Consider the following 23,551-nt stretch of genomic DNA (forward strand, 5'->3'; position numbering starts at 1 on the left):
GCATATTTCCTTCACCTTTCCCTTCCATTCTTAGTAGAGAGAGGTCCCTTTGTTCCATTCTGAAACTGTGCCTTCTCCTCATAGCGGTTGTACCACTCTCAAGGGCGGTTGTACCGCTCTCCCTGTTACACCGGCTCAACCACCGCCCCAGGGGTGATACCCTGGGGTTGCACCTCCCAGGTACATGCCCAGCGGTTGTACCGCTGCCCCCGGGCGATGGTACCGCCACTGCGCTGGGATAACCCAAGAGTGGCTTCATGGGCGGTTGTACCGGCCGGGTACCCCCCAACCACCGGATTTGCTTCTGTGATGGGGCGGTATTTGGGTGGTGGTGGCCTAGTTGTCTCGGTTATGTTCTGTCAACCGGTGCTACCGGTGTTTGGAGCGGTTCTACCGCTCTGGACTTAGCCATCTCTAGTTCTAGGGCCTGGCGTTAGTTCTGGTGCAACTCCCGCTCGACCACTGCCCATAGGGGTGACTCCCTTCTATTTCAAGGCGGTAGTTGAGCGGTAGGTGAGCAGTTAGTCTGGTTATTCTTGTTAACCGGTACTACCACTCAAACAACCGGTTGTACCGCTTGATTAGGGTTTCTACAGCATACCCGTGAATCCCGGTTGTACCGGGGTCAGGAGCGGTTGTACCGCTGCAGTGTAAAAACGTCTATAATGGTTGGAATTTGGAGATGCCTATATAAAGGGGGTTTCTTCCACCTACCACCTCACCTCTTGCCTTTCTCTCTCCTCCATTAATGCCCTTCAAGCTTTCTTGCCTGATGTCTCTCTCTCTAGCCACTCAAACTCCTTTATTTGCTAGGGATTGAAGGAGGAGACCTAGATCTACACTTCCACAAAAGGAAATTAGATTCCCCCATACTTTCTTGTGTGGATTTTGTTACTCTTGGGTGTTTGAGCACTCTAGACGGTTAAGGTCACCTCAGAGCCATATTCCATTGTGGTAAAGCTCTATGGTTTCATTGGGAGCCTCCAATTCAGTTGTGGAGAGAGCCCCAACCTTGTTTGTAAAGGTTTGGTTGCCGCCTTCAAGGGCACCACTAGTGGAATCACGGCTTTCTCGCATTGTGTGAGGGCGTGAGGAGACTATGGTGGCCCTAGTGGCTTCTTGGGGAGCATTGTGCCTCCACACCGCTCCAACAAAGATGTACTTCCCCTCAAAAGGAAGGAACTTCGATAACACATCCTCGTCTTCACCGACTCCACTTGTGGTTATCTCTTACCTTTACTTTGTGAAAGTTATTGTTGGGCTGTATCCTTTGAAGGAAATATGCCCTAGAGGTAATAATAAAGTTATTATTTATTTCCTTATAACATGATAAATGTTTATTATTCATGCTAGAATTGTATTAACCGGAAACATGATACATGTGTGAATACATAGAGAAACAGAGTATCACTAGTATGCCTCTACTTGACTAGCTCATTCATCAAAGATGGTTATGTTTCGTAGCCATAGACATGAGTTGTCATTTGATTAACGGGATCACATCATTAGGAGAATGATGTGATTGACTTGACCCATTCTGTTAGCTTAGCACTCGATCGTTTAGTATGTTGCTATTGCTTTCTTCATGACTTATACATGTTCCTATGACTATGAGATTATGGAACTCCCATTTACCGGAGGAACACTTTTTGTGCTATCAAACGTCACAACGTAACTAGGTGATTATAAAGGTGCTCTACAGGTGTTTCTGAAGGTACTTGTTGGGTTGGCGTATTTCGAGATTAGAATTTGTCACTCCGATTGTCGGAGAGGTATCTCTGGGCCCACTCAGTAATCCACATCACTATAGCCTTTCAAGCATTGCAACTAATGACTTAGTTGCGGGATGATGTATTACAGAACGAGTAAAGAGACTTGCCGGTACCGAGATTGAACTAGGTATTGAGATACCAACAATCGAATCTCGGGCAAGTAACATACCGATGACAAAGGGAACAATGTATGTTGTTATGCGGTCTGACCGATAAAGATCTTCATAGAATATGTGGGAGCCAATATGAGCATCCAGGTTCCGCTATTAGTTATTGCCGGAGATGTGTCTCGGTCATGTCTACATAGTTCTCGAACCCGTAGGGTCCGCACGCTTAAAGTTTCAGTGACAATTGTATTATGAGTTTATGTGATTTGATGTACCGAAGGTAGTTCGGAGTTCCGGATGAGATCGGGGACATGACGAGGAGTCTCGAAATGGTCGAGACGTAAAGATCGATATATTGGACGACTATATTCGGAAATCGGAAAGGTTCCGAGTGATTCGGGTATTTTCGGAGTACCGGGGAGTTACAGGAATTCACTGGGAGAAGTATTGGGCCATACGGGAATAGAGGAGAGAGGCCAAAAGGAAGGAGGCGCCCCCCCCTCTCGTCCGAATTGGACAAGGGGTGCAGCCCCCTTTTCCTTCTCCCTCTCCCCCTCTTTCCTTCTCTCCTACTCCGGAAAGGAAAGGGGAATCCTACTAGGACTTGGGAGTCCTAGTAGGACTCCCCACACTTGGCGCGCCCCCTCTAGGGCCGGCCTCTCCATCCCTCATTTATATACGGGGGCAGGGGGCACCCCATACACACAACAATTGATCTATTGATCTTTTAGCCATGTGTAGTGCCCCCCTCCACCATAGTCCACCTCGATAATACTGTAGCAGTGCTTAGGCGAAGCCCTGCGTCGGTAGAACATCATCATCGTCACCACACCATCGTGCTGACGAAACACTCCCTCAACACTCGGCTGGATCGGAGTTCGAGGGACGTTATCGGGCTGAACGTGTGCTGAACTCAGAGGTGTTGTGCGTTCGGTACTTGATCGGTCGGATCGAAGACGTACGACTACATCAACCGCGTTGTGCTAACGCTTCCGCTTTCGGTCTACGAGGGTACGTGGACAACACTCTCCCCTATTGTAGCTATGCATCACCATGATCTTGCGTGTGCGTAGGAAAATTTTGAAATTACTATGTTCCCCAACAGTGGTATCCGAGCCAGGTTTTATGTGTAGATGTCATATGCACGAGTAGAACACAAGTGAGTTGTGGGCGATACAAGTCATACTGCTTACCAGCATGTCATACTTTGGTTCGGCGGTATTGTTGGATGAAGCGGCCCGGACCGACATTACGAGTACGCTTATGCGAGACTGGTTCTACCGACGTGCTTTGCACATAGGTGGCTGGCAGGTGTCAGTTTCTCCAACTTTAGTTGAACCGAGTGTGGCTACGCCCGGTCCTTGCGAAGGTTAAAACAACACCAACTTGACAAACTATCGTTGTGGTTTTGATGCGTAGGTAAGAACGGTTCTTGCTAAGCCCGTAGCAGCCACGTAAAATTTGCAACAACAAAGTAGAGGACGTCTAACTTGTTTTTGCGGGGCATGTTGTGATGTGATATGGTCAAGGCATGATGCTAAATTTTATTGTATGAGATGATCATGTTTTGTAACCGAGTTATCGGCAACTGGCAGGAGCCATATGGTTGTCGGTTTATTGTATGCAATGCAATCGCCCTGTAATGCTTTACTTTATCACTAAGCGGTAGCGATAGTCGTAGAAGCATAAGATTGGCGAGACGACAATTATGCTACGATGGAGATCAAGGTGTCGCACCGGTGACGATGGTGATCATGACGGTGCTTCAGAGATGGAGATCACAAGCACAAGATGATGATGGCCATATCATATCACTTATATTGATTGCATGTGATGTCTATCTTTTATGCATCTTATCTTGCTTTGATTGACGGTAGCATTATAAGATGATCTCTCACTAAATTTCAAGATAAAAGTGTTCTCCCTGAGTAAGCACTGTTGCCAAAGTTCGTCCTGCCCAGACACCACGTGATGATCGGGTGTGATAAGCTCTGCGTCCATCTACAACGGGTGCAAGCCAGTTTTGCACACGCAGAATACTCAGGTTAAACTTGACGAGCCTAGCATATGCAGATATGGCCTCGTAACATAGGGATCGAAAGGTCGAGCGTGAATCATATAGTAGATATTATCAACATAATGATATTCACCATTGAAAGCTACTCCATTTCACGTGATGATCGGTTATGGTTTAGTTCATATTGATCACGTGATCACTTAGAGGATTAGAGGGATGTCTATCTAAGTGGGAGTTCTTAACTAATATGATTAATTGAACTTAAATTTATCATGAACTTAGTACCTGATGGTATCTTGCTTGCCTATGTTGATTGTAGATAGATGGCCCGTGCTGTTGTTCCATTGAATTTTAATGCGTTCCTTGAGAAAGCAAAGTTGAAAGATGATGGTAGCAATTACATGGATTGGGTCCGTAACTTGAGGATTATCCTCATTGCTGCACAGAAGAATTATGTCCTAGAAGCACCGCTAGGTGCCAAACCTGCTACAGGAGCAACACCAGATGTTATGAACGTCTGGCAGAGCAAAGCTGCTAACTACTCGATAGTTCGGTGTGACATGCTTTACGGCTTAGAACCGGGACTTCAACGACGTTTTGAACGTCATGGAGCATATGAGATGTTCCAGGAGTTGAAGTTAATATTTCACTACCAGAAATATGTCAACTTATGACCTTCTGTCAGTGACCCTCGAAGAATTGGTCATAAATTTATGACCATTTTAGACCAATTGGTCAAAAGCTGTTCAGGGGGCTCCAAACCCTAAACCATTGCGACCATTTTGGTCAGAAAGGTCGTAATTTCCTTACACGAAATGGTCACAAAGCAAATAGTGCTAGTCCGCTGCCTTATTTCTAGTTGTTAATGACCAATATAGATGGTCATAGCCTTGTAGATTGTGGTGGGTTGTGATGACTAGGCGCCATCTCATCAGTTTTGCCTATGTGTCATGTCCATGTGGCAGTTTTTGCCCTAGGTTGTGAAGCAACCTATATTTCTATCATTCCCAAAATTCCCAAAAAAATCTCATAAATTCTTTGGGGCATATCTTCATCAAATATGTAAAAATCCTTCCTTGCCTAGTTCAAAACTAATCCAACAATATTCATTTTCCTATTCTGTTCACGACAACACTTTATGAAGGAAGTGCTATTTATATATTCTTGATTTCCCTCTGAATTTTTGGGAACTCTTTCCTATCCAAATCATTACCGCATGACAAAATTCAGCTCCATTTGCCTAGCAAATCTTCCTCGGCAAATTTCCAAAGTTTTTGTCCACCTAGAAGCATTGTGAAGGAAGTACCCTTTTTATATCTCTAAATGACATGAAATTTATACAGTTCCTTCATATGCCCAAATTATCACCCTCCTCCAAATTTCAGCTCAGTCAAATCATCTATGTGAGCCCAGGTTCAATTTATATTTTATGGCCAAATTGGCATGTTGCAAAGCAAGTGTTATATATACCCCTCCTATTACCCTCAAACTTTTCGGGCACTCTTCCATACCCAAATCATTGCCACATGATAATATTCAGCTCAATTTTCCTAGTAAATCTTTCTCAGGAAATTTCCAAAGTTTCTACCTCGAGAGAAGCTTTGTGAAGTAAGTACTAGCTAGGCTTACCGAAATGATCTGAAAATTTACCAGCGCATGACCATACCCAAGTAACTTACCTACACCAATTTTGAGCTCATTTCATTCATCCAATCTCTCTCACTAGTTTTCCTAAGTTTCTGTCCATAGAAGAGCATTGTGAAGGAAGTACTACTTTGGCATGTCCAAATAGTATCCATTTTCTACAGTGCTTTCCTATGCCCAAATAACCATCCTCCACCAAATGCCAGCTCAATCCATTTATTATTTTGAGCCGAGCTTCAACATTCGTAGTCATGTCCAGCGTGGTAGTTTGCAAAGCAAGTACCACCTAGGCTCCTCCTTTTGAGCTAAAAAATTGTGAAGACGGTCTCCTTAGTAACTGATCATCCTCGGCCAAAACTCACGCCCATTAGCCATGTACATTTCTCGTACCGCTAATCAAACACTTGGCTGCTAATTCATGTTTGAGCATCGATCGGTCTCCTCGTGAGAATCTTATGTTGTAATTTTCTTCCTAGCACCTACCTGGGGAGTGCCCAACCAACTAGATATGCCTAGGCCGCCCAGAACACATGGCAACACCACGGTCACACGGTGACCACGCGGCTGGCATGCGAGTTTACGCGCTCTAGAGTTGGGGCCCTCGGCCACCACCCAAACCTCGACGTATCGCCACCAAACCATTTATTTATGATTAAATAGGTACTTATGTAACTAGAAATGATTTTTGGAAAAAATAAATAGCAAACTATGAGGCAGCTGCAGTTCAAATTTGACCCACTTCCAGCTGAATCGGTGGAAATTTGTCTTTTTCACGAGAGGTGGATAAAAACATTTTACACCAAACCATTTTGTCAATTGTGCATTAAATATGGCCTAGTATTTTATAAAAATGATTTGGTCCAATTTTGCAACAATTATTTGGTAGTTCTTTCACAAAAAAACCTCCTTTCGGGCACTCAAAAATGGAAAATGGTTTTTTCGTCCAAAGAAAATGAAAACTTACTTAGGCAACATTGTTTGCCATTCCAATATGCACCCTTGTGCACAATATGAGATCATTTGAACAAACTATGCCATGGATGTGGCCATAAGATTGATCATTTGGCTTGAAAGCCATTGATCTCCACACATGATAGCTCGTTTCTGAGAACACTTTTTTAAAATAATTGCCGTATTACAAGTTTGTTATTTTTCCTAGGAACTTGGCCACATATGATGACACAATGCGAAGGTTTCCCAATTTTTTGATTTTTTTTGAACTTTTTATGCCCGTTTCAAAATGCGGTCAAAACGGCGGGAATGACCGTTCCTAGCTAGTGGTTGAATCTTGGAATTTGTTTGGTGTTTCTCTGATTAAAAAGATACTTATGTACCTAGAAATGATTTTTAGAAAAAATTAAGAGCAAACTACGAGGCAGCTACAGTTCAAATTTGACCCGCTTCCAGCTGAATCGGCGGGAATTTGTCTTTTTCACCAGAGGTGGATCAAAACTTTTTACACCCAACCATTTGGTCAATTGTGCATTAAATATGGCCTAGTATTTTAGAAAAATGATTTGGTCCAATTTTGCAACAATTATTTGGTAGTTCCTTCACAAAAAAACCTCCATTCGGGCACTCGAAAAATGGAAAATGGTTTTTTCGTCCAACAAAAATGAAAACTTCCTTAGGCAACATTGTTTGCCATTCCAATATGCACCCTTGTGCACAATATGAGATCATTTAAACAAACTATGCCATGGATGTGGCCATAAGATTAATCATTTGGCTTGAAAGCCATTGATCTCCACACATGATAGCTCGTTTCTGAGAACACTTTTTTAAAATAATTGCCGTATTACAAGTTTGTTATTTTTCCTAGGAACTTGGCCACATATGATGACACAATGCGAAGGTTTCCCAATTTTTTGATTTTTTTGAAATTTTTATGCCCGTTTCAAAATGCGGTCAAAACGGCGGGCTTGACCGTTTCTAGCTAGTGGTTGAATCTTGGAAAACTTTTGGTGTTTCTATGATTAAACAGATACTTATGTACCTAGAAATGATTTTTGTAAAAAATAAATAGCAAACTATGAGGCAGCTGCAGTTCAAATTTGACCCGCTTCCAGCTAAATCGGCGGAAATTTGTCTTTTTCACGAGAGGTGGATCAAAACTTTTTACACCCAACCATTTTGTCAATTGTGCATTAAATATGTCCTAGTATTTTAGAAAATTGATTTGGTCCAATTTTGCAACAATTATTTGGTAGTTCCTTCACAAAAAAACCTCCTTTCGGGCACTCGGAAAATGAAAAATGGTTTTTTCGTCCAAAGAAAATGAAAACTTCCTTAGGCAACATTGTTTGCCATTCCAATATGCACCCTTGTGCACAATATGAGATCATTTGAACAAACTATGCCACGAATGTGGCCATAAGATTGATCATTTGGCTTGAAAGCCATGAATCTTCAGAGATGATAGCTCATTTCTGAGAACACTTTTTTAAAATAATTGCCGTATTACAAGTTTGTTATTTTTCTTGGGAACTTGGCCACATATAATGACACAATGTGAAGGTTTCCCAATTTTTGATTTTTTTTTGAATTTTTTATGCCCGTTTCAAAATGCGGTCAAAACGGCGGACTTGACCGTTCCTAGCTAGTGGTTGAATCTTGGAAAACTTTTGGTGTTTCTTTGATTAAATAGATACTTATGTACCTAGAAATGATTTTTGTAAAAAATAAATAGCAAACTATGAGGCAGCTGCAGTTCAAATTTGACCCGCTTCCAGCTGAATCGGTGGAAATTTGTCTTTTTCATGAGAGGTGGATGAAAACTTTTTACACCCAACCATTTTGTCAATTGTATATTAAATATGGACTAGTATTTTACAAAATTGTTGGAGTCCAATTTTGCAACAAATATTTGGTAGGTTCTTTAAAAAAAACCTATTTTTGCCACTCGGAAAATGATTAAAAATAGCTACAAAGATCAGAAATGCATACAAATTAGTCCTTATCCATGAAATGTGGTCTAACTCTAGTGAAAATTTGTGTGATGCCCTTTTGCAATATATTTTTGATAGCTACTTCACAAAATCAATGAATTTTTAGTACTTGGAAACTACTTAAATCAATGGTTTTTCCAAACCAATCAAAACTCTTCCCACGGATCAATGACATGGCGCCCATCCATCCATCCATCCATCTCTCCATCCCACATCCATCCATCCATCCATCTATCTACAGAAAAAAACTGAAAAGGAGATACCCCACCCGCAGCCCAAACCCTAGCTCTGATCCCCCATCTCCTCGCCGCCGCCGCCCCCTCCCAAACCAGTCCTCCGCCTCATCCCCGTCCTCTCCCCGATCCCATCCCTCCCTCATCTCCCACATCGCTGCCGCCACCGATCCAAACCTCGCCGGCCGGTGGCCTCTCCCTCTCCTCCCACCTTAGGCAGAGCCACCACCCACCCATCTCGCTCTCCTCCCACCTCAGGCAACCCCTCTTTCGCTCGTCTCTCCCTCTCCCATGCACCACTCCTGTCTGCCACAACCACCTACGGACCCCGCTTGATTCCGGCATCCTCCGGCGTCGCCAAGCCTACCCACAGCTTCCTCTCGCTGCACTCCCTCTTCACCACCGCGTCGATTTGCTTTACCCCGCCTCATGTGGTCGCCCGCATCACTTCCTCCCGCTAGGGTTTCGGTGGTGGTGTGGACCTCTTCGTTGCGCATGGCTGAGATGAACATCCTCGGCGGTGGTGGCGGTGCGCGTGAGATCCTCCTACAAGGCCGTCGCCGGATCAGCTCCTCTCCGCCAGTGGATGCTCGCCTCTCCGACAAGGCCGCCACCGGACCCCCTCCTCTTCGACAGCAACGCCTCCGGATCCGCTCGTCCTCGACAACGATGGCACCGAGGAGCACCAGGAGCTTTGGATCAGGTAACTTATTATCTCCCTCTCTCCCTCCCGCAGGGCATGGAAGCAGTACCTACTTTGGATCAGTGCTTTACATATAACTCTGATGCAGCCAACTTCCATTTTGCGATATAACTAATCATGCTGTTTTCTATTCTTGTTGTGCAGTGTGCCAAGCTCATTTTGGTCCTTGCCAGTGAGCCTGCTATTCAGTACCTCGGTTTCTTATGTTCAGTGTTTTTTTAGCTCTCCCGCTCATGGTGCGTGAATTTTCTTTGCAATTTAAGGACCTCAACTTCCCAAGAAGATCCGCGCTCTCGCGTCCTTCAAGGAATACACCTTTGCTGCATACGGAAGCGATATCGCGGTTTTTAAACAGACCGATCTGGTAAGGGAATTGTTGTGTTTAGGATACCTGAATTAGTCTTATCAGTCATGTTAGCTATTAGCAGTCAAGGCCTTGCATGTTGATGATTCATTGCTGTAACAGTTGGGCATTGATCCATTTTGAAAGTAGTCTTAAGTGTTGATTCATTGCTGGAACAGTTGGGCATTATTCCATTTTGAAAGTAGTCTGTCTAAGTGTTGATTCATTGTTTGGTGCCTGCTGAATGAAATTATTATCGGCTACTTATTCCAAACTTCCAGAATTGAGTTCCTGACCAGAAAATACCTTTGTATCAGATGTACTTGTAGATCTCTTGTGAAATCTGATGTTGATTGTGGATTATTAGGTGCACTTGTAATGTTCTGCGAAACAGCATGTTTGATTGTGTGGCTATACAAAAAAAGATAAATTGTGGGAACTTTCAGTTTCTATATTAGCTCCTTTTCCTTATTTTTACAGCACATAAAAACAAACTTGTTGTGCCTGGGTTTGTGGATCTTAAAAAAAATCACCTATGCTTTCCTTGCTCATACAAAACGCCCAACTGTAGTTCTTGTAAATACAAGTGTGCATACCATCGGCACCTTAACCAAAAAGAAAAGGCTCTAGCCACTTCTTATGACAAGAAAAATAGAAGTGCCCCTAAATTTAAACATATTCCTCTTTACTGAAAACTCATTGTTCTTTTCTAAACTATTGCAAAAGTCGAGCAGTGGAACTGATTATATAAATTTTATATTGTCTTGGTAGCTTCACTCGTGTCTGCCACTGATTGGTTTCTGCTTAACCCATGTGCAGAGGACGTGTACAAGAATCTGAAGAAGAACGGCAGCGGGGGGCAGGAGCCAGAGGCGACCGGCGTGACGCCGGCTGTGTATTGCGGCGACCACAAGCTCTCCGGTGAGTCGGCTCCATCTTCTAGCCCTAGCGCCCTATTTTCTGCTCCCATATTATGCTCTGTTGGTTTAGAACACTGGCAGCAGTAGCCTACCATGTATATGTACTAAACAGCAGGATTTCAATCACCTTTTGTACACTAGCAGCTTGCTTACACAGTTGTCACGTTTGCTTGTGGTAGCCATTATGTGGCTGAATCATGTCTGTGTCTACTAATCATCAGTTAATAGCATTTGGCTTCTTTGTGATGGTCTGGGACTATTTTATGGTGATGTGGATATACTTTCTGATTTAAAGTTACTAATATGTGGTCTGGTGTCATATTATGGTATAATATTCTTTGTTTTGACTCTTTCTCTGGTGCGAGGAAAGTTGTGAGTAGACATCAACGATGCCTACTTGCTTGGCTGCTACAGTGATGCATGCGCCGGTCAAGCAAGCACACATGCATATACGTACATGTTGGGATAGTAGCAGATATTCCCTCTGTTCCTGCTATATGCCTACTTGCTTGGTTTGCAAAATGCTGTGGTGAATCATGAAATCTACAACGTATGTCAGACTTTAGAGATGCCATTTGGCATTGATGAGAAGATATTTCATATTCTGAGCAATAATGTTTGCATTTCATACCGATAGTTGCCAAACTATAAATTGTTATAGCCTTTTTTCTTGCTGTCCATGCATGCTTATATGTTTGAGGGTCAAGTGATGAGGAATAAACCATCAACAATATGATGGAGCTATGCTGCTTTGATTCTTAGTATTTAAGTCTCTGATGATACCTCAACACCCTGATATGTTTGTGGCTTTCTATGATGTCCACATACTGAAGGAAGTCCTACTATCTTCACAACAATATAATTTTTCTTGAACGAGTTTATAAATTGAACTATCTCCACAACAAAGATACTTACCATTTGTAGTTCCAATCTAAAGTGTTGCCCGATTTCATTTGTGGTTCAAGTGATGATGAGAAACTGCAACAACATGACAGGAGTTACCTTCCTGTGATTCGTAGTTTAAAGTCTGATGATTTCTTACCTTCGATTAACCGTTGTCTTGTGAAATGCGCTCACGTTCTTGTTTTCTTATGAATTGCTTGATGCAATTTCTAAGTCTGGTGTTCTTGAATAAATTGCAGCAATATGACAGGACCATGTTTTGTACTAGTTTTCTGTTTGATTTCTCTATCCAAAATTTTCCTTTGCCTTCTGTTTTGCAATCTTGTTTCACTTGTCTTCTCTGACTTCTACCATGATCATTTCCGAATGTGTTGTCTTAACTACCAATGATCACTTCTTTTGATCATGATCATGGCTGTTACCTCACCATGCCATTTACTAGCTATTACCATCAAGGAAACTCAAAGTATTTAATAACCAGAAAGCTTATGGTTTGGTCGGATTAAGGATGTAAAGAAAATGAATTTTGTCGCTATTGAGAATTGTATTTGTTGTTGACAATGCTGCGTACATAGAATACCTAATTGTCTTATGTAACTTAATTTCCTTGCATTTTCAACTCTGATTTTGAACGACTAAGGTTACTCCCATGAACAATTTTGCTAAACATTTATCACATCTTGGATCTGCTCTACTGCTTACATTAGTGTTGCCATTCAAGTTGTTTGGTTCTGGTCTCACCAGCAGTACAATCTAATGCTGCTTTATGTTCACTCTCTTACAGGAGCTCCCTGCCTATTCTTTCTGGAGTGTGAAGCCGTGAAGCCAAGCAAGCTGTGAAGCCCTATTTAGCAAAGAGTTTTTGATCTGTCTGACTGTAAATTGTAATATTGTAACAGATTGGAAAAGACTAATGTAGTGTTATTTGATGAATTATATTTGTCCTGTCCTATTTGAAATAGTGATTGTGTATGTTAAAAATATGTGAAATGGAAACATGACCAGCGGGACCAATTTATGTCCCACTTATGAATATAATCTGAGAAATTCTGAAATTTTTGACATGTGGGACCACCATCTGACTAGTGGGACCAGCTCTAAAATAAATGATTCAAACATAGAAAATCAATTGATGGTAAGAAGGCCACGGCCCAACAATAAAAAAGGCTACAATAATGGGCTTGGCCCATGAACCCAATCAAAATTTGATGGAAAAAACACAAATAGGCTAAATTAATGGGCTCGGCCCATGTAAAATGCCGAATCGGACCGGGCTGAATCTTGTGCCACATCAGCTTGCCACGCTGGATGCCTACGTGGCCTGGGGAGGTTGCTAGTGACCAAAACGCCACAATAGGAATATTTTGGTCATAAACGTCTACGACCATTCCAGAAGAAAGGTCGCTATAGTCAGTTTACGACGGCCAGCTTTTGACCTTATGTTTTTGGTCACAAAAAGGTCATAAATGGAAATTTGTGACCATTCAGTGACCAATAGTGGTGGTCACAAGTTGACATATTTCTTGTAGTGTTTCAAGCAAATGCCCGGATTGAGAGATATGAAGTTTCCAATAAGTTCTACAGCTGCAAGATGGAGGAGAATAGTTCTGTCAGTGAGGATATACTCAGAATGTCTTGGTATAACAATGACTTGGTTCAACTGGGAGTTAATCTTCCGGATGATAGCGTCATTGACAGAATTCTTCAATCACTGCCACCAAGCTACAAGAGCTTCCTGATGAACTAACATGAAAGGGATGGATAAGACGATTCTCGAGCTCTTCGCAATGCTAAAAGCTGCGGAGGTAGAAATCAAGAAGGAACATCAAGTGTTGATGGTTAATAAGACCACCAGTTTCAAGAAAAAGGGCAAAGGAAAGAAGATGGGGAACTTCAAGAAGAACAGCAAGCAAGTTGCTGCTCAAGAGAAGAAACCCAAGTCTGGACCTAAGCCTGAGACTGAGTGCTTCTACTGCAAGCAGACTGGTCACTGGAAGCGGAACTACCCCAAGTATTTGGCGGATAACAAGGATGGCAAGGTGAACAAAGGTATATGTGATATACATGTTATTGCACTACAAAAAAATACACTTCCGTAATGATACGTGTTGGTCACAGTAGGTCGTGTTTTTTGTCATGCATGTACATCCATGACAAATTTATGACAGAATCAAGATAGTCATACCTGTGCTGTCGTAAAAGTGTTCCATGACATTACCAAAATTATCATCACGGAAGTGTCCACTTACATGATGATAAATCGCGCGTCACATAAGTGCTTTCGTCAAGGGTGACCGACACATGGCATCCACCGTAACGGAATGCCGTTAAGCTATCGGGTCGGGTTTTGGATCAGATAACCCGTTAACAGCCCCGACCAATGGGAAATTTCCACATGTAAAATTCTTATTGGCTGGACGAAACACATGTGAGCTCGTTAGTGGGTCAGATAGGCGCCTATGATATGTCAACACATGGCACGGCCCAACAGTGGCCCATTTAGCTTACAAAGCCGGCCCGTTTGACTTGGTCAAAAGTTAACGGGCTAGCCCATGAAAAGCCTGTTAATGGTCTCTTCGCAAATAGCCCATTTTACGGCCCATTAACTCACGGCCCTTAAGGCCCTAAAGGAAATCGGCCCAACAATGTCATGTGGGCCGTCGAATATAATACTAGCCCATTTCACTTTCGGCCCATGTATGGCCCATGACGTCTTTTGGCCCATATGAGGCCTTCATATCTTTCGGCCCTTTACAGGCCCACGGTGACTCTAGCCCATAATGAACAGTAATTTTCTTTATACCCATTAATGGCCCATGATTTACATGGGTCGTTTCCAGCCCATGTTAGCTTTCGGCCTATTGACGGCCCATACGTTCTTGGGCTCCTTTTCGGCCCTCGATTACTTCCGGCCCGTTACTGGCCTGTTCCCCTAATGGGCCAAATTCGGCCCATGGCAAGAGTCGGCCTGTTACTGGCCTCTTCCCCTAATGGGCCAAATTCGGCCCATGGCAAGAGTCGGCCCGTTACTGGCATGTTACCCTAATGGGCCAAATTCGGCCCATGGCAAGAGTCGGCCCGTTTCTGGTCTGTTAACCCATTGCGCCGTTTCCAGCCCGTCCTATATTCTGGCACATTAACGACTCGTTATGCCTATGACAGAATTAAGCCTTTGCTGTCCTACGGCCTGTTAACGGCCTGTTACCGCGCTGGGCCGATACCAATTACGCCCGATTACGGCCCATGTAGACCCATTTATCCGACGGCCCGAGGCCCACCGATTACAGGCCCATTTATCGACGGCCCGTAGGAGACCCATGGATCCTACGGCCCGTATATGGCCCATGGTAGTTGCGGCCACTAGCAAACCAGGGAAAAAGAAGACTAGGAAGTAAATAAGGCCGAAACTAACGCTAGGCTATTAAGGCGATTACACAGATTACATCCACTCGGCATCAAAGATCGCCACCAGTGCAAATATAGGGAACACCCTACACTATACAAAAATGGCTTGCTATTTTCTTCAGCCGGTGGCTGAACGTTAAGAATAAATTTTGTATCGCACCAAAACAAATTACAACTATATAACAAAAGGAAGGTTGGCATAAAACTTAACAGTCTAGCAGATAAATGCACCACCAGAAGTTCAGAAGCTCAGTTCATTTGACCTGACTGTTACGTTTTCATGCTGTATTGTCCGATGGAGCACCATAACCCTCGCCTTCATTTCCCCTAGGCTCCTGAACAACATAGCAAATGTCTGATAGTCTGGTTTCAAAACCATGCATATCTTGACGACATTGAGCAATGTTTCTCCTTGTTTCACAAAGGGTCTCTGTTAGGGAATGGACTTGTGTCTAGAGCGCAGATACAACATTGCTTTGAGCTTGCATATCTTGATCATGAGGCAGTTTGGATGATATTGCCTTAACAACCAACCCAGTATTACGCAGGAATGTGCTTTTGGCAATGTTAGTCGACAGGTACTGACCCACTACAGCAAGAGCTAACATTGTAGTTATAGTTGCCTCGCCACCTTCAGAAGGTGGCGGTTCCACCATTTTTTCCATAGCTCACTGAAAATTTGAGGTTTTACATTAGTAGTACCAAAACAGAAGATATTAAGGAGGCAGCAAAACCAAACAAAATAGCTTTGGTCTATATACAGAACTTATTCTGGTGAACCCATGTAAAATATTAGTTGAATTTTATTGCAAAGTACATAATAAAATCAGGTTCCAAACATATGACCATGTACCATCGCTAATGTATTGTCTATTTCTTCACATTGTATTGAGGGCTAAGGATAAAGAGATGAAGTTTATAATACGGTAAGCATAGTATGACATCATTCATATCACAAAACAACTAAGGACAGATAAACAGGCAATTGTAACGTTGTGTGGGCAAGCCCAGCATGGAACTAGATTACGGGTCAAGATCAAAGGAACATCACTCCTCTCTTTTAAACCTTGTAAGGTGCAATGATACACTAAGATAATTGTGTATAAAATTTAAAAGAGTAATAGACATTGGCTGCAAACCATGTAGTTCAAGGCGCAAGTCATAGTAAGTAGTAGTTAAAAGGCATGAGGATTAAGGACTTACAATAGCGGCTTTGACTGGTGTAGTCATGCCCTTCTTCTTGCTGGTGTGACAGTCCTTGAAGATTTCCACAGCATTTGGTTCAGGTACTTTTTGGTCCTTGCGAGCTTTCCTCTGCATTTAGAACAATTCAATATAGATCTGATAATATGGTACAGCGAAAAGAGTGAAACAGCAGCTAATTACAAGAGCCTCGCAGTGTGCAATATAGCTACGAGATCCTGTCGTCTGTTGGAATTTCACTTTCGTATGGTTGGCCTTGTTCTTTGAACAATTCACCTACAAGAAGATAGATTTGTGTGGCACATGCGTAAATAGGACTTCAACATGTGATCTGATGACATATATATAATGTACCTGATACTTCGGATCAGACCAGTGTTTAACGAGGCCTCTCCAGTCTTCGTCAGATATATTTTCCACTAGAGATGTTTGGGCAAGTTCACTGTTAGCCTTGCCTTCAAATTGAGTTTTCCTCAAGTTATACCGATACTGTCGTAGAGCAGACTTGAAAACATGGGTGCAAGCTTGTCTGGTTGCATCATCTTGGCTATCCAACTTGAACCTCATCTGTTGAAAATTATGGGAGTCTCATTATCAGCAACCTAGAAAGTATTGGACAGAGCAAGACGATATTACTAGTTTCCATACATAACCATACTTATAGATAAATGGTCGAGGAAGGTGTTGAACTGGGTTTCGTCTTTGTCATTCCTGTACTGAATCCATGTTGGGAGGATACGTACATGACACCTAACAGCAACCGCTGCCTCTGATACTAACTTGGTTGACTCTGTAGCATCACGTGGCCTTCTTAAACCTGCCTCAAAATGGATCTCCATTCTTCCTCGTCTAGATTTAGTTAACCTATCGAGCATTATCCCTGATGTTTGTTTCCTCTTGCGCCTAGGTGCTAGTCCAACAACAAACATAGGAAGTGTTAGTGTACATCAAACTGTGAGACTACATATAAAGAAGCATGCAACTATAACTTGACTCCAGCAACTACCTTCTTGCTGTTGAAGCTCACAAGGTTCATCTGATATTGCCAACTCGTCATGTGTCAAGAGTGCTTGGGAAGTAGTGTCAGGTGGCAAGGGAGCTTGGGAACGTGCTGCTAGCTCAGTTAACGCACGAGTACGTCGTGCAGCTGGTAGTACTGTGGTAGGTGTTGCAAGAGCTAGGGCTGTCTCTGCTTGTTTGGTGGCAGCTACTTGTTTCTGTTTGTCTTTTTTTGCAACTCGTGTAGCATGGGATGCCGTGTTTGTAGAATTTTCTGCTGGACTTTGACCTTCTATTGCACCATCAGTACCAGCAGAATCTGCAGGATTCATCCGCTTCTCATCCCTGCCATTCTGTGTTTCTTCATCTTTCTCTGTGCCATGTTAAGTCAAGCCGACAAGAAAAATGAATAACAATTTAGTTCTTCAAAACAAATTGATGCGTGATGCAGACAAACTGAACTTTGATGTTAGACAACCACATGATAGGAGGATGTAATATGTATGAAAAATAGGACGGAAGAGATAACCAGAACTATGATGTGTATACTAAGAAGAAGACGTTTCACCAAATTAGAAGCAATGCAATGGAAGGTAGACACCATATGAAAGATGCTACAAATATCGCTCTGCCAAGTTAATAGTGTCTCATCATAAATGGCGTTTAAACAAATGTGAAGCAGCACAAGAAATAAATCATATGCAAGATGCAAACAACATCACACTACCATGTTAGAGGTCTCTCGTCATTAGTGCCATTTCATATTCACAGCATTGCATATTCACAGCTTATGATGTGTAAACTAAGGAGAAGGCATTTCAACAAATTAGAAGCAATGAAAGCTAGACACCATATGAAAGATGCAACGAATATCACTCTACCAAGTTAAAACTGTCTCGTCATAAGTGCCATTTCAACAAATTAGTAGTACAAGCTAGAAAAGAATGTGAGATGTAACCTATATCACACTCCGAAGTCAAACGTGTCTTATGATAAGTGATTGTTGTAGGTTACACAACAGTAGTAATTTGATGTAAGAACATGGTGTGATAGACAGATATTGTATGTTCTAGAAACAGGAACACGTGTCTTATTCAAGTATAATGTGTAAAGTAAGCAGATGGAATTCAACAAAATTAGAAGTAATACAAGCTAGATATCACACATAACATGCAACCACATATAACAGTGCCAAGTTAGAGGGAGCACCGGTGATGCTGCACTAGGGGAGACGTTCTCATCATAAACACAGCTTTGTTGAGTGTCTATGCATGTGTTGTCTTGGAAATCATCTTGGGGTGTGGAGGAGTAGAAACTGTAGAGGCCCTCCATTCGGAAGGAGCGCCTTTATCCGCTGCCTTGCTAACTTCCTTCCGCTTTATTGATTTTGAATTGTCAAGTAAAACCAACAAGAAAAAGAAATAAAATTTTCTCTTCAGAACTCATTCATGCATGATACTGACAATCACTACTTTGATGTAAGGCAAACACATGATACCAGGATGGAATATGTACGAAAAACAGGATGGCATGGCATGTTCACAACCGTTTGTGTAAATTAAGCAGAAACCATTCCAGCAAATAAGAAGCAATGCAAGCTAGACACCACATGAAAGATGCAACCAATATGACTCTGCCAAGTTAAAAGCGTCCCATCATAAATGGAATTTCAACAAATTAGAAGCAGCGCATGCTATAAATCATATGAAAGATGCAACTAATATCGCACTTCATATACTAAAGGTGTCTCGTCATGTTGATTGATGCGGGATAAAAGAAAAACAATAGTTTTATGTAAGGACATGCTTAATAGACAGATGTACTATGTACTAAATACAGGAAGGCATGTCACATTAACAGGTATAATGTATAAGCTAAGCAGACTAGCATATGCAGTTTAACCAGATTGGAAGAATTACAATCTAGACACCATATGCAACATGCAACCACATATCACACTGCCAAGTTAGAGCAAGCACCTGCAATGCTAGTGTAGAGGAAATGATGTAATCAACTACAGAGCTACGTTCACTATCTTCATCTAGCATTTCTGTTTCTTGAGAATCATGTCGGGAGGCTGATGCTGCATTCTTTAAATGAGGAGTAGTGCTCTTGCCTGCCTGCCTCGTCATAAGTGATTGATGAGGGATACACAAGAACATTAGTTTGATGTAAGAACATGGTTAATACACAGATGTACTAGTATGTACCAAAAACAGAAAGGCATGTCATATTCAAAGGTATAATGTGTAAGCTAAGCAGATGTAATTTAACCAAATTGGAAGCAATACAAGCTAGACATCCGGCTGGAGTGGTGAGCATGATCATCTAGGACCTGAGAGCCTGGTGGGAGGCTGGCTGCTTTGCCACCATCGCAGCTTTTTAGTTGGCTTCCAGGTGATGCCTATCTTTGCTGGGCTTGTCACTGGCTCGGCCAGTGCCCTGACTAGCTATTTCTCTTCTGGTGCTCACGGGGTGGTGGTTCATGTAAAAAAATATCTTTCCTTATCTTACCGACTTCGGCCTTTCGAATACAAGCTAGACACCATATGGAACATGCAACCACATATGACACCGCGAAGTTAAAGCAAGCACCAGGGATGGTGGTTCATTGCGAGCGAGGTCATCAACTCCAGAGCTACGTTTACCGTCTCCATTTGCTGACACTGCACCCTTTATAGCGTTGTAACGTGTCTTGCCTAGCCGCACACCAAGCTGGAGTGACTTCTCTCTTTTCTTTTTGGCTTCTCTCATGGCAGCAGAGTCTGAAATACCCTTGCATAAAAACACCATAGTGAGAGTAAGGGTGAAGTGTGTGCAGAACTAGTGCACTGTAAAAGTAGCAGATAGCAGGTGGCTGAAAAATAAATGACAGGAGACATATGATAGCTCTACAACATTGCATGGCAAACAAAATTAGATTCTACTCCGTATGATTTTGTAATATATGAGCACAGGAAATGCAGGTACTCCTCCAGCACACCACCACATGTGGTCATATCTAAGATAACAGTCGACTGAAAATAAATAGGTCAGTCGTTTTTTTAATGAACCGTCCGATCTATAAGGAACGGGCAGATGGCCTTCATGTACCTCCCGCCAGTCACTGTTGACGATCTTTCTCGAACCGCCAGCGACCACTGGCCCAGACCCCTGCCTCCGCCGCCCCACCCTCCCATCGACCTCACACCACCGCCGTGCTTGGCAGCGCCCCCAGGCCATCCCTTTAATCCCGACCGACCTCCAGATCGGGCGCCAGTAGATCTAGGCCGCACACGCCCCTAATATTTGGTACAATTTATATCTTTAATCAATGTGTAGAGCAGTCTTTTACGTGTAGTTTCACTCTCCATCGGTGGTCTCTCACACATGCTCACACACTCTCTCCCGAGGTGTCTTTCTCGCACACATGCTCTAGATATAACCCTCCCTCCCTCTCGTAACCATTTACAACTATTTTCACTAACCTTTATCACAAGCAGTCTTCCTCTCGCAAACATACACACGCACAATCCTCATCGACCCTTTCTATATACATGGACCTGCCTACGTGTCTCATGTACGCACATTATCTTTACGCTTGTCTCTCACGCATTGTCTCACACCTCTCCGTTGGGGATCGTAGCACAAATTCAAAATTTTCTACGCATCACCAAGATCAATCTATGGAGTAATCTAGCAACGAGGGGAAGGAGAGTGCATCTACATACCCTTGTAGATCGCTAAGCGGAAGCGTTCAAGTGAACGGGGTTGATGGAGTCATAATCGTCGTGATCCAAATCACCGATGATCCTAGTGCCGAACGGACGGCACCTCCGTGTTCAACACACGTACAGCCTGGTGACGTCTCCTACGCCTTGATCCAGCAAGGGGAGAAGGAGAGGTTGGGGAAGACTCCATCCAGCAGCAGCACGATGGCGTGGTGGTGGTGGAGGAGCGCGGGACTCCAGCAGGGCTTCGCCAAGCACTGCGAGAGATGAGGAGGGAGAGGGGTAGGGCTGCGCCAACAGGGAGAGCAAATCACATGTGTTGGGCAGCCCCATACCTCAAGTATATATAGGGGGAGGGGAGGGGCTGCGCCCCCACCTAGGGTTCCCTCCCTAGGGGTGGCGGTAGCCCCCAAATCCCATCTGGGAGGCGGCCAAGGGGGAGAGAGAGGGGGGCGCAACTACGGTGGGCCTTAAGGCCCATCTGGACCTAGGGTTTGCCCCCTCCCACTCTCCCTTGCGCCTTGGGCATTGGTGGGAGGCGCCCCAGCCCACCTAGGGGCTGGTCCCTTCCCACTATTGGCCCATGTAGGCCTCCGAGGCTGGTGGCCCCACCTGGTGGACCCCCGGACCCCTCCGATGGTCCCGATACACTACCGGTGATGCCCGGAACACTTCCGGTGGCCAAAACCATACTTCTTATATATCAATCTTTACCTCCGGACCATTCCGGAACTCCTCGTGACATCCGGGATCTCATCCGGGACACCGAACAACATTCGGTAACCGCGTACATACTTTCCCTATAACCCTAGCGTCATCGAACCTTAAGTGTGTAGACCCTACGGGTTCGGGAGTCATGCAGACATGACCGAGAAAACTCTCCGGCCAATAACCAACAGCGGGATCTGGATACCCATGTTGGCTCCCACATGCTCCACGATGATCTCATCAGATGAACCACGATGTCAAGGATTCAGTCAACCCCGTATACAATTCCCTTTGTCTATCGGTACGATACTTGCCCGAGATTCGATCGTCGGTATCCCGATACCTTGTTCAATCTCGTTACCGGCAAGTCTCTTTACTCGTTACGTAACACATCATCCCGTGATCAACTCCTTGATCACATTGTGCACATTATGATGATGTCCTACCGAGTGGGCCCAGAGATACCTCTCCATTTACACCGAGTGACAAATCCCAGTATCGATTCATGCCAACCCAACAAACACTTTCGGAGATACCTGTAGTGTACCTTTATAGCCACCCAGTTACGTTGTGACGTTTGGCACACCCAAAGCACTCCTACGGTATCCGGGATTTGCACAATCTCATGGTCTAAGGAAATGACACTTGACATTAGAAAAGCTTTAGCATACGAACTACACGATCTTTGTGCTAGGCTTAGGATTGGGTCTTGTCCATCACATCATTCTCCTAATGATGTGATCCCATTATCAACGACATCCAATGTCCATGGTTAGGAAACCATAACCATCTATTGATCAACGAGCTAGTCAACTAGAGGCTTACTAGGGACATGGTGTTGTCTATGTATCCACACATGTATCTGAGTTTCCTATCAATACAATTCTAGCATGGATAATAAACGATTATCATGAACAATGAAATATATACAATAATAACTAATTTATTATTGCCTCTAGGGCATATTTCCAATAGTCTCCCACTTGCACTAGAGTCAATAATCTAGTTCACATCGCCATGTGATTAACACTCACAGGTCACATCGCCATGTGACCAACATCCAAGAGTCTACTAGACTCAATGATCTAGTTCACATCACTATGTGATAAACACTCAAAGAGTTCTGGGTTTGATCATGTTATGCTTGTGAGAGAGGTTGTAGTCAACGGGTCTTGCCATATTCAGATCCCTATGTATTTCGCAAAACTTTATATCGTAGATGCTGCTGCCACGTTCCACTTGGAGCTATTCCAAATTGTTGCTCCATTATACGTATCTAGTATCTCTACTTTGAGCTATCCAGATAGGTATTAAGCTTGCATCGACGTAACTCTTTACGTCGAACTCTTTATCACCTCCATAACCGAGAAACATTTCCTTATGCCTCTAAGGATAATTTTGACCGCTATCTGGTGATCTACTCCTAGATCACCTTTGTACCCTCTTGCCAGACATGTGGCAAGGCACACATCAGGTGCGGTACTTCAGCATGGCATACCGTATAGAGCCTATGACAAAATCATAGGGGACGACCTTCGTCCTTTCTCTTTCTTATGCCGTGGTCAAGCTTTGAGTCTTACTCAACTTCACACCTTACAACTCAGGTAAGAACCCCTTCTTTGACTAATCTATTTTGAACTCCTTCAAAAACATGTCAAGGTGTGCGTTCTTTGAAAGTACCATCAGCCGTCTTGATCTATCTCTATAGATCTTGATGCCCAATATGTAAGTAGCTTTATCCAGGTCTTCCTTTGAAAAACACTCTTCAAACAACCGTTTATGCTTTCCAGAAATTCTACATCATTTTGGATCAACAATATGTCATCCACATATACTTATCAGAAATGTTGTAGCGCTCCCACTCGCTTTCTTGTAAATACAAGTTTCTAGCAAACATTGTATAAACCTAAAAGCTTTGATCACTCCATCAAAACAT

The 23,551-nt window shown here is 43.3% G+C and overlaps 2 non-coding genes and 1 pseudogene across 2 annotated transcripts; all 3 read left to right on the top strand.

Moving 5' to 3' along the window:
• The first annotated feature begins 11,205 nt into the window (after window positions 1-11,205).
• Window positions 11,206-11,302, top strand: LOC125517747. Its single transcript, XR_007287782.1, has one exon. It is a non-coding gene; the product is annotated as a small nucleolar RNA R64/Z200 family (small nucleolar RNA).
• An 84-nt stretch (window positions 11,303-11,386) lies between these two features.
• On the top strand, window positions 11,387-11,471 carry LOC125517731. The gene has a single exon (XR_007287773.1). It is a non-coding gene; the product is annotated as a small nucleolar RNA Z199 (small nucleolar RNA).
• A 173-nt stretch (window positions 11,472-11,644) lies between these two features.
• LOC125517735 lies at window positions 11,645-11,723 on the top strand (annotated as a pseudogene).
• The last annotated feature ends 11,828 nt before the right edge of the window (window positions 11,724-23,551 follow it).

Source organism: Triticum urartu, chromosome 6 (assembly GCF_003073215.2).
Source record: "Triticum urartu cultivar G1812 chromosome 6, Tu2.1, whole genome shotgun sequence".
Lineage (NCBI taxonomy): Eukaryota > Viridiplantae > Streptophyta > Magnoliopsida > Poales > Poaceae > Triticum > Triticum urartu.